Below are 13,034 nucleotides of genomic sequence, written 5' to 3' on the forward strand. Positions count from 1 at the left end.
CTAATAGCACGGGTGAACAAAATGGAGATGAGCTAGGCCTAACCATGCCCTTCTCAACTAGCTCATGCACTTGACGCATAATCTCCTCTTGTTGAGCTTGAGAAACTCTAAAAGGAGGTTTAATAGGCAGTGAACTTCCTAGAAGAAGTTCAATTGCATGGTCATCATTGCCTCATTTCAGAGGTAGCTCACAAGGGATGTCATCAATATAAACATCTTGAAATCCCTTGAGAAAATTGGATAACTCTAATTCCTTGTGATTGTTTATATTTTCTTTTGCTAAAGCATTAGGTTCATTTTGAGAATCTTTAACAAAAATCATGTACACAGAAATAGAGCTCTTTATTAACTTATTGAAAGCTTGCATATGTACAATAGGTATGGTGTTACCCAACTCCTTAGCATCTATGTACATATCTTTTTCCCTAAACTAAAGTAGATTTTCCTTTTAGGGAATTTAAAATTGGTAGCCATATGATCAAACCATGGTGCCCCTAGAATTACATCCTCGTGCGAGAGATAAAGATGTTCTTCTTGTCCACATAACTTTTGACAGGCAGACTGACGCTTCTTGCCCATTGAAAGCACCATCAGTGGGGGTAGCACATCTCCCATGTCCTAGGCTTGGATGCCTAGCTTGGTGGACAGCTCTGTGGATATGAATTGTGAGTAGAACCAGGGTCAACGAGAATAAAAGCATCATGTTCTCTTACCTTTCCCCAAGCATGGCATAGAGGAGATCCTTTGTGCTGAGAATCCTCTTCTTGGATTTTGACCAAGGTAGCTCTAGGAGGCTCATTTCGAGCATTCTTGTGGGGACAAGCGTGATAGGAATGCCCTTGCTCCCCGCACTTTAAACAACGGCTATCTTTACCATAACACTCAAGCCGAGAGAGAGTTTATTTTTGCCTTTATAAACTCCCTTCTCCTTAGCTTTGTTGTTGTTGGCGTTGCCTTTAGGATACTTTTGGATAACATTTAATGGTCTAGTAACTTGTGTGTAGCGGAAAATAACATAGACATAGCTAGCATTTCATTAGAATAGATTCCTAATGAGCATAGAAAGAGTGCTTGGATGGAGAGAGCAATAAAAGCATAACACCAAGCTAGATAGGCATGAACAATACTTCAAAAAGAGAGAGAAATTAAGCTATTGACAGCAATTGAGGACCGGATTTACATGGAGCCGGTCCCCCCTTTAAAAGGCTTTGTATTGTAGGTTTTCCCTATCAAGGGAGCCATTTTACAATATAATACTTTGTGTTCCTTCAATAACTTACTGGTGCCATGAAGATGGAAGCTTCCAGCACCAAACTCACACTTGTAAAACACAACATCAATTCCCTCATGGTCTCAGACCCAAGACCTCACACACCTTCAAGGATGGTGAGAGCTAGCGGGTATGAGAGTAGATCGAGAGAAAGAAGGAGTAGTATTACGAGAAAGAAGTATATCTCCTCACATAATCACTCATAATAGCTTAGTAATTAGCATGGTAGAGGAGATGAGCATGCATTGGATCTTGGATCTTGGTTAGTGGATCTTAGTCAGATTTCCATCACAAAGCCAAGAGTTGTTGGTGTAGGCCTCCCTTATCACAAGCTTTGGAGTAGATAATGAGCTTTCCATTAAATCTTGAGAAGGAGATATAGTCTTCTTTACTTCACACATGAGCTTGTGTGAGTGTGTAAGTGATAATGCCTTGCAAAAAGGATGCCTCTCTCTCTCTCTCTCTCTCTCTCTCTCTCTCTCTCTCTCTCTCTCTCTCTCTCTCTCTCTCTCTCTCTCTCTCTCTCGGTCGACCCCTCTTGCTAATTGCACATGCTGGCAATGTATTGGACCCTGCAAAGCTTAGCCAATGATAATTAAGAAGCATAAGTGATAGCCTTGTGACATGTGTCCCCCTTTCCCCTTTTGTGGGAGCTTTATATATTTAAATAATTCAAATAATCTCTCATTGGACCCCTTAGTCTTTTGGCCAATAGGAATCAGGCAAGCCATTGGGCTATTGAATGCTCATTGGACCCCTTGGGAGACTGTCCAATAGTCTTCTAGAGAGATTAATTTCTATTGGTAATTTTATCAAGTGTTTTTAACTGAATTGAACTAAATTCACTCTAGCCTAATTCTCATTGGTCCACCTCTATGGGCATCCAATAGGATTTGAATGCACCTTGGGGGCAACTGGGCTAAGGAGCTGACATGTGTCCACTATGCCCATTGTGTAAAGGGAGCTTGCAAGAGTGTGTGTGTTTCTCTCTCATCCCCTACTAAAAGGGCTTGCCCCCTCGAGGATAGGGATGTGGGAAGACTTTTGAGTCTTCCCACAAGCATGAAAATTACCCTAAGACTGGACCATTGGACATAGCTTTTGAATTTTGGAAGTCTTAATGGGCTGAACCATAGGGTCTTTCAAGCCCATTGATGCACATTGCTCTTTTGTAGATGGCCCCTCCCGAGTCTTACAAGAGGGTGAGCGAGTTTTTTCGTGCCACAAAAAAAACGAGCAAGTCCCTCAATAAAGTTATTTTCCTTGAGGGTAGCTGGTGATGGTGAGGGGGATTTACTAGTAGTACAAGTTGGGAGACGTGACCAGTGCAACGGTTGGGAGAGGAAAGCTTCTCATTCTCCGTAACCATATTTTCTCGTCATATTGAATGTAAACTAGAGTGGTCCACCTGCAATTGCACAACCCAATCTCTCCTCAAAGAGCTATGATTGGTTGCAACTCTATTGTCCTTATTTTTCTTAGTGCCACCCACGTTTTTCTAGTGCATGCAGTGTAAAATTCCAGCTTGACGAAAGATTTTGCAGCGGCTAGAGCGCAAGCACTTAGCCCCCGTATGCCCTATAGAGCCTAGGCGAGACCACTCTGCAAAGCGCATATAGCATTTGTAAGCCCCGTATGTAACTGGGGGAACGGGGCTCTAAGCACTTGTGCCTTTTTTCTTCTAGCTAAAAAATCAAAGAGGAACTCGCAAGAGCAATGAGATTCTTATGTCTAATGCAGACAAGGAGGTGGAAATCCTTAGCAGAGGAGCATCAAAGCTAGGTGGCAAAAGATTCCTCCAGGACTGTTATTTCCGCTCGCCCGAGACGAGTTGTTGAACTTTCTCAACCTCTCTCTTTTTTGCTCTTCCTCCTCCAACATTGTTCAGAAAAGGCTAATCTATATATCTACTACGGGACTTGGCTCTAAAGACACTGGTCCAAATCCAAATTGGATTATAAAGAGGCCGAGCCTCGAGGTGACCAACTTCATGCATGGTTTCTTCATACCCCTCTCGACAAGACAGCAGGCAGGCACCCGAGCACCATGCTAGCTTGATTCTGCCTTAATCTTGCCTTGGACTCTCAAGCACAAAATACACTAGTAAAAGACTGAATTGACTTCTGAGCTTATGCTATAATGGTTTGTGTTGATCATAACAAACATCACTTTACTTTCCAAAGCTCCTTGCCCCGATACTTCGCCTTGGGTTTCCAATGAGCTCATCCGGCGGCGCCGACTCTACAAAGAGAAGAATCAAAATCTGGTCCCTGGATCCTCCATTTGGGCCCACGTCTCCCTGATCTCTCTCAACCGCTCCTGAGCCCATGCTCTCTCTCTCTCTCTCTCTCTCTCTCTCTCTCTCGTTTTTTTTTGTAATGAAAATCAACTGCAGGTTTCTGACTACAGATACAAAAAAAGGAGAATCACACCTAGGTATCTCTGTGGCGGTGATCTTTGATAAGGGAATTGCAGTCCACCATGGAGAATATTTTCGCCACGTATGACAATCACTTCTGTTTTAGTAGATATCTGCTTCCGGTGAGCAGCAGACATTTCCTCACGCTTTTTCTTCCCCCTTAGGTGAGTTCCAAGCCTCCTCTTTGCCACCTTAAGAGCTCTCTTGTCCTTTCCCACCTTCAAAGCTCAGTGATATGCTTCTCGTAAGGTGCAAACCCTACACCTTCTCGGATCAACTTCCTGACAACGGAGGTTCTGGTTCCAAGTGTGGCGCTTGAGGTGCCATCACAACTGCAGAGCGATACAACCCTTCTTTCTCTCTCTCTCTCTCTCTCTCTCTCTCTCTCTCTCTCTCTCGGGTGCATATGGCACGAAGGGGCTGTATAAAAGAAAGCAACTCAGCCTGCTACTTCCATGCTCGTAGTTGGCTCCCTGGGCTTCGTTTTCTTTTTCGTGTGGATTCTTCAATCGTCTTGGACTTGGACTTGGATGCTAGAGGCGTTGTCACAGGCCTGCATTGGGGCCCTTTAACCCCAACTTCATTCCTCTCTACTACAAGAACATTTCCCCTACCATTAACCAAAAACCCTTACTCGCTCCATGCTGGAACCAGTCCGCGCCGGCACGGACTGGTTTAGACAGCTTGTTGCAGTCCATATTATTATGAAAAAAAACAAAAGCGTGCTTTGTATAGTGTCAACACCCTTACTCTCTCCGTGATGGAACCAATTCGCGCCAGCGCGGACTGGTTTAGACAGCTTGCTGGAATCCATATTATTATGAAAAAAAACAAAAAACGTGCTTTGTATAGTGTGCTCATTAGGTAGCTTTATTTTAGCGTGTTGAACCTTGGAAGATCCTCGAACAGGTCCGAACTAGGGCGGACGGGTTTCAACACGTTATATAAGGATAGACACAATATTTTGTGGGGTTAGGGGGTCTATTTAATGAAGTTGAACATTATGGACTTTGAAAGCTATACGCACACTATGCAAGGAGATTTCCTTGAGTTACCTGCTCAGTGAGTATTGTTTTTCTTCACATCAAGGCAACGAGGCCATTTTGGATATAGTCTTTATTTGTGGAAGGGAAAAGCAGCAGGAGGACACAAGGGCATGCCGGATGCTGGTCCCCTATTCTACAGAACCTGTCCTCAATCCGCATGTTCTTCCTCATCAAACACCTCCACATTCTTTCCATGGAGCACGTGAGCACACCCTGCTATATAAGTGCAATAAAGATGTGACATGGTGGGGAAGCGTGGTTAGCTCTTACAATCTTGGTGCTGAGATCATCTTGAGACACTCAATGAGACCACAGGACATGCAGTGTTATCTGAACCAACTTTTTAACACTCTTGCCACCAGTGCAACGATGCACCTTGCGGGTTGCAGCAATGTGAAACTCTTCTACGCATTTGACCACAAGAGCAGCTTCTATAGGAATCTCATAACACCTAATTTATTCTACTTTATAAACAGAGTTTGTGACCTCAAGTATGCCATTGCATTCACTTATCACTTCGCCATGCGGTGATATTGAGTGCCTATAGAGTTCTTATCAACGAGCCCTCCTTGGATGAAGATGAATTTGCGGATATGCTAACCACGTGCTTTCCCCGATGGCATTCAATAAGAACTATGTTTTCATCATTTGTCCGCATCCCCTTGGATGATCCCCTTTTGCAAATGATCTCATACGAGCTCCATTAAATTTTGCGAAGATGCCTTCACAAGTATTGTGCAAATTGATTAAACCTATGGGAATTGTCTCTTCTCCTTCAATGTTACTCGCATCTTACAAATTTTAAGCACTTCTTGTGCCACGTTGAAAATGGGTTGAGCTTGCTCATGGTATGCATTACACTTTATCTAACTCTGAGCCCACTATGATTGTGTCCTTAAGTTTAGAATTACATGGCTTTGCAAGTTGCAATGCGCCATGTTTGAACACTAAGACATAATTGTTTAGTAACTATTTATGAATCAAATGATCAACTTCGAATTGGATTTTGTATGCGCAAATCCCATCCACATATTCTAAATTCAAAATGTGTGTGTCAAGGGATACAAGATGGATTTGGGGATTGGGTATTCATGGCTTCTTGTACAATTGTGGTAAAAAGAGTTCAATTGCTTATGTCAGTACCTTTGCCAAAAATATCCAGCATGACATGATTACTTTCTTCAATATACCTTGCGCTTGCATGAATTTATCAAGGGTGTTGCTCATATTTGCTCGGAAATTGGCTTCGCTCAATCTTCTTTGCTCGTTGATTGGAGACCCCCGCCCCTCCTTTGGATCAATATTTTCCCTCCTTTGGATCCCTAGTGTGAACGGTCTGCCAGCCTAACCAATATTCTAGCTTTTTCTACCCTAGTAGGGATCTAGGAAGACTTTTGAGTCTTCCCACAAGCATCCAATTTACCCTAAGACTGGACCATTGGACATAGCCTTTTAATTTTGGAACCTTAGAATTTTGGAAGTCTTTATGGGCTGAACCATAGGGTCTTTCAAGCCCATTGATGCACATTGCTCTTTTGCAGATGGCCCCTCCATTGGATCACTATTTTCTCTCCTTTGGATCCCTAGTGTGACCGGTATGCAAGCCTAACCAATATTCTAGCTTTTTCTTCCCTGGTACTTCCTCATGCATAATCTTCAATTCCAGCTAATTGATCAGTTTAACATGAGAAAATAATTTAGGAGAATTAGATATTAGTATTATGACATGCTCCTTAGCACTCCATACATATTTAATGTTCTTCTTAGTTAAGTCATGTAGTTGTCCTGCTATTTGAGAGAATTTTGCTATGAAGCATCTATAGTATGTACACACACCAATAAAGCTTCGTAGCTCATGTAGATTCCTTGGATTAGGCCATGGTTTTATTACCTCTAACTTTGATGGATCCATATGGATACCATCTTGAGAGATAATATGACCTAGGTATTAAAAAAATTATTTTCTTTTGGTTGAGAAAAAGCTTATTCTCCCTCAATGCTTGAAAAATCACTTGGAGATGTTAGTTATGTTCCTCCAAATACTTGGAGTAGATGATGATATCATCAAATAACACTCTAGCAAGTTTGTGGTAAGGTCTAAATTTCTTTTCCATTAGACAATTGAACGTAGTTGGTGCATTAGTCAAGCCAAAAGGCATGACTAGATATTCATAGAGACCAAATGTTGTGCGAAACGCGGTCCCAAGACCTCAAACACCTTCGAAGGTGGAGAGAGCTAGCAGGGAATGAGGGTAGGGAAGAGGAGTGAAGAAACATTCCATAGCCAAGAGTGTTGGTGTAGGCTCTCAACCTCTCTACTTGCTTGGAGAAGGAGAGAAAGCTCTGGCACTTTTCCCTTCACACAATGAGTGTGTGTGTGTGTGTGTGTGTGTGTGTGTGGGACAGTATATCCCCCAAGCATGTCCCTAGATTCCTTGGTAGAGCCCCCCTTGGAGGTCATGCTTGAAGTTCATTGGACCCTCCAGGCTGGGTCCAGGCCTAGCCAATCACACGCATGAGATAAATCAAGAAACAAGGGTAGACTTGGGACAAGTGTCCCCCTTTCCTCTTTGAGAGAGGGGACTTGGTAAATGTAAAAACAATTAATTATATCTTCTAATTTATCATTGGACCCCTTGGGTGGCCAACCAATAGGCTTCAGCACACCGTGAGGGTATGAGGAGGAACTTGACAAGTGTCCCTTTTCTTTCTTTGTACCAAGCATGCCTTGAGTGTGTGTGTGTGTGTGTGTGTGTTCTCTCTCATCCCCCCTCTTATAGGGCTCACCCCCTCCTTGTAGGGATTAGCTTTGAATTTTGTGCCACCTCAAGCCCCTCAACCTTGGGCCTAGTTCTCACCACAAGCTTTGCCCTTAAGCCCCCCAGGCTTGGCTGGGTTCTCACCTCAAGTATAGCCCTAGAATCTCAAGCATGACAAGCACCTCAAGCATCTCCATCATCAAGAGCATCAAACATCTCAAGCATCTCAGTCATCACGAACCTCAAGAACCTTAGTCCTCAAACACAACAAGCACCTCAAGCACCTGAAGCTTGGGCAGGGTTCCCACCTCAAGCTCAGCCCTAGCTTACTTAAGGTCAAAAGACTTTTTCACTAACTATTGGAGGTCTTCAATGAAGCTAACCCTAGGGTATTTATGGTCTATTGATTAGCCATGCTCTTTGATAGAACATCTCTCATTTGGGCCCCTTTACCATTGGTGTTGTCTTGAGATATATCTATAAGCACATGCCTATATCTTAACCCTTGGTCCAATTTATTCTCCCACGTTAAATGATCGTTTCAATATGAGAAAATCATTTGGGTTGGTTAGATATTAGATTTTATGACAATTACTAGATGGTAAGATTATCCAACGGTATCTTATTAAGTTCAAAAATTATCCTTTTGAAGATGCTAGATGCATGCAAGGAATACAGCTTAAGGATAGTATGAACCTTGTCAATGCATACAATGCTACATTAGAGTAAGCAAATGTACAAATTTCTTTTAAACGACCCATGTTTTTGTCTTATAAGACTAAATCTGTTTTTAATTGTGCACAAATTTAAATAGTATGCATGCTTAGAATCATGTTTGTGATGACGACGTTTGTCAAACACCAAGTAGAGTTTGTCACTCTACTTTGGGATAATGAAATCCAGATTAAAGAGCAGACATGCTTGCGGCAGCTATGTCTCCCAAGCACCAAATGGATTGGTCATCCATCTTGGAAAGATGTCGTAGGGTAAAAAGGGATCCTCTACCCACTAAGTAAGATTGGCTAATGACTAAGGCTTTGTCTCTTCTACCTCATGGTCGAGGATGGCTATGATTTTCTCATATTAAATTGATCAGTTAATGTGGGAGAATAAACGGGAACAAGGGTTAAGATATAGAGATGTGCTTATAGATCTATCTTAACACGGGGCCAATGGTAAAGGGGCCCAAATGAGAGATGGTATGTCAAAGAGAAAGGCTAACCAATGGAGCGTAAAGACCTTAGGGTTATCTTCATTGAAGACCTCCAATAGTTAGTGTTAAAAGTTCTTTGACCTTAGGTAAGCTAGGGCTATGCTTGAGGTGGGAACCCGGCCCAAGCTTAAGGTGCTTGAGGTGCTTGTCGTTCTTGATCACTAAGGTGCTTGTGGTTCTTCTTGTGCTTGATGACTAAGGTGCTTCAGGTGCTTGATGAATAAGGTGCTTGAGGTGCTTGTTATGCTTTCCAACTAAGGTGCTTGTGGGAACACCACCCAAGCTTGAGTTTCTTTTTCATGCTTGCTGACTAAGGTGCTTGAGATAAGGTTTGCCAAAAAGTCAATATTCAATCCCTACAAGGAGGGGGCGAGCCCTACAAAAGGGGGGCTGAGAGAGAACACATACAAACACACACACACACACACAAGGCATGCTTGTTGGTAAAAAGAAATCAAAAGGGACACTTGTCAAGTTCCTCGTCATGTTGCCCTCATGTGTGCTTGAAGCCTATTGGTTGGCCATCCCGGGGAGTCACCTAAGAAAAATGTAACCTATCACGTGAGTTCAATAGAAGGGTATTTAAAGTTCTTGAAACTTACAGAAATATATATATATAGAAGGACATTATTTTTTCAAATTTGAAAAAAACTTACGGATTTTAAAAGAAAAGGGTACATTATATTCCTAACAAAATTCGCAGATAAGGGGTTTTACAGACATGTCTTGAACGCACGTGATATGGTAGTTTTACACATAGTGAACCCCCAGAGTTGGTCATCCAAGGAGTCCAATGATAATTTAGAATATTTAATTAGTTGTCTTTGCATTCATCAAGTCCTCTCTCTCAAAGGGGAAAGGGGGACAATTGTCCCAAGGCTACTCTTGTTTCTTTATTTACCTCCTGCTTGTGATTAGCTATGCCCGGAGGGGTCCAATGAGCTTCAAGCATGAGCTACACTGGGTGTCGACCAAGGAAGATAAGGGCCTGCTTAGGGTGTATACTCTCCCTCCCCCCCCCCACCCACACACACACACTCCTTGTGTGTGAAGTGCAAAGTGAAAGAGCTCCCTCTCCTTCTCCAAGAAAGTAGAGAGGTTGAGAGCCTACACCAACACTCTTGGCTATGGAATGCAAATCCAACCAAGATCCATGCTTCAATGCTTAAGCTTGCACTACAAAAAGTCACTTAAATTCCGGCGCCACATTACCGGCGTCACTAGCGGGCGTCGATATATGTGTGTGTATGCATGGAGGGAGATAAAGTTTTTTTAAAATTTGATTTTCAAATTTCCAACGTTTGTTCCGGCACGTGTTCCGACGTTAGCGCGCATGCTCTTTCCGACGCGGTGCTCCGACAGCTATTCCGACGCCTAAGCCGATTTTTGTACCGACGGCACCTGCAAAAAACAAAACCACAGGCTTTATCTGTGCATTTATCTTCTTCTTGCACATTCTCTCAAGCTCTCTTCTTCCTCATCTCTCATAGATCTATCTGGTGTAAAACAAGCTGTCAAAAGTGCTAATCTTGCTTCCGGGTTAGCCCATAACACTAAGCTAAGATTGTTTTCATGCTTACTTGTAGATTTAGGGTTTAGAGTTTAACTTTATGTTTGTGTGTGCGTTTTTGCAGGTTCCAAGACTTTTACAACAACTTTCATTGCTCAAATAGGATGAATGTGAGTGCTCAAACGTTTGAATGCATATTAAATTTATTTGGATTAATTTGTATATTAATAAAAGAAAATTTCATGCTTTAAAAGAAATTATGGTTTGTGATGTGAAATTTCATTTTAAATTATAATTTTTTTTTGTTTTGGTGTATGAAAAGATCTTGTTTTGAAGAAATCTCGTTTTGAATTATGTCGTTTTTGAAATTATGCAATCGATGGGGTCTATGGTTTAGGTTATAGCTTAAGTTAGATTAGGTTAGGTTAGGTTATCTTATACGTTAGGTTACGTTAAGTTAAGCTACGTTAAGTTAAATTATACGTTAGGTTAGATTAAATTTAGCTATGTTAGGTTAAGCTACATTAGGTTATGTTATATTAAGCTAGGTTAGGTTAAGCTACATTAAGTTAGGTTATCTTATATGTTATGTTACGTTAGGTTAAGCTACGTTAGGTTAGGTTAGGTTAAGCGCCATTCGACAATATGGCAAGCCATAGAGCTTACCCACATAGTGCATATTAAAAACAACACAATGGTGCTCCGTTTCTCAATACGGCAAGCCATACAGCTTACCCACAATGCATATGCATTGTGGGAAAGCTCTATGGCTTTCCGTATTGCCAATGCCATTGTGTTGTTTATATATTTGCGAGCGGTTTTCAAGTCCTAAAATAGCTAAGCAGCCCTGAAAATAACACCATGGCAAGCCGTTTGGAAATACGGCAAGCCATAGAGCTTTCCCACAATGCATATGCGTTGTGGGAAAGCTCTATGGATTGATGTACTGCCAAACGGCTCGCCATTGTGCTTTCTATATGTCTGCAAGAGGTTTTCAAATCCTAGAACAGCTAAGCTGCCCTAAAAACAACACAATAAAATAGCTAAGCAACCCTAAAAACAATGCAATGGCAAGCTGTGTTAGGAAATAAGATGTAGCTAAATAGACATTTGAGTAGATTACTTAATGGAGAGAGATAGATTTCACACACACGAGATTATAGATTAGAGAGAGAGAGAGAGAGAGTACACACGATCTACGTGGTTCACCCAATGTGGGCTACGTCCACGGGAAAGCAGCCACTGAATGGCTTTAGTACTTCAAAAGAAGAAGTAGTTTACAAAGGGATTATACCCTTAATAGAGCTCCCGCCTTGCTTCACTCTTACCACCTCACACTCACCTTGTTGCATCAACTTCACACTATGAAATGTGTGTAGAAATGGCCTCCTTTTATAGGCCAAAAGGGTTGCCCTCTCTTATGATGAGAGGCAGCCATGTGTAGCCGCCCTTGTGTGAATAAGTCCAAATCGGACCCTCCAATCTGCCCATGTGTGGCAGCCCTTGTGTAGACAAATCCGCTTTTAAATTCGGCCACCGGCCACCGGTTCGCTTTCCGGCTGCCGTCCGGCCATAATATTCCGGCAAAAAGGAATATTTCGGTGAAGCCAAAAAAAAAGCCTCGGGGGCTTCCACCCACGAGGCCCCTAAAGATGCCCTTGAATTTTGGCCTTGAAAATTTTGGTTTTCGGCGAGTGATTTTCCTTCACACACGATGGATTTGCCTCATAATGGGGGGCTTACAAATGTGCATTTTTACCACAGAAAATTACAAGGGGTAAATCAAGCTCCATACTTAACAATCTTCCACTTGGAGACTGATCTTCAAACCAAACCCGTGACTGCTTTCCATCCTGGATTCTTATCCTTGAATGCCGATTGAAGATGAGAAAAAGCTCAACTTCTCCTTGTTGACCACCTTTGTAAACATGTCTGCAGGATTTTCACTTGTATGCACCGTTCCTAGCTTTAGTTGTCCCCCTTCCAAAAGAGTGTGTATGAAGTGATATCTCACCTCAATGTTCTTTGTCCTTGAATGAAAGGCTGAGTTCTTCGCAAGATGGATAGCACTTTGGCTATCACTGTACAAGACACAATTGTTTTGTTTGAATCCAAGCTCTTCTAAGAATCTGTGAAGCCACATAATTTCTTTGCTTGCCTCCGTCATTGCTACATACTCTGCTTCCGTGGTAGAAAGTGAGACCACTTTTTGCAGCTTTGAATCCCAGCTTACTGTTGTGCCTCCAACCGTGAACACATAGCCAGTAGTGCTCCTTCGAGTATCTTTGTCACCTGCCATATCCGCATCAGCATACCCTTCCAGAAAAATATCAGTTCCTCCAAAATACAAAGCATTTGTTGTTGTCCCTTTTAGATACCTAAGTATCCACTTTACAGCATGCCAGTGCTCTTTACCTGGGTTGTCCATGAACCTACTTACAACTCCCCCTACATGTGCAATGTCTGGCCTTGTCCAGACCATAGCATACATAAGAGAACCTACCGTTGCAGCATATGGAACTTTAGACATATAGGCTATCTCCTCTTGTGTCTTTGGACACATATCCTTCGTTAATTTAAAGTGACCAGCCAAAGGTGTAGAAACTGGTTTTTCATTTTGCATTGCAAACCTTTCTAGTACCTTCTTGATGTAATCCTCTTGAGATAGCTTTATTGTCTTCTTCGTCCTGTCCCTTGATATTTTCATAACAAGTATCCTCTTTGCAACACCTAAATATTTCATTGAAAAAGATTTAGACAGCTCCTCTTTTAGGTCTTTGATGTCCTGCATGTTAGCACTTGCAATCAACATGTCAT

This window comes from Adiantum capillus-veneris, chromosome 16, assembly GCF_014529385.1.
Source record: "Adiantum capillus-veneris isolate H3 chromosome 16, ASM1452938v2, whole genome shotgun sequence".
Classification (NCBI taxonomy): Eukaryota; Viridiplantae; Streptophyta; class Polypodiopsida; order Polypodiales; family Pteridaceae; genus Adiantum; species Adiantum capillus-veneris.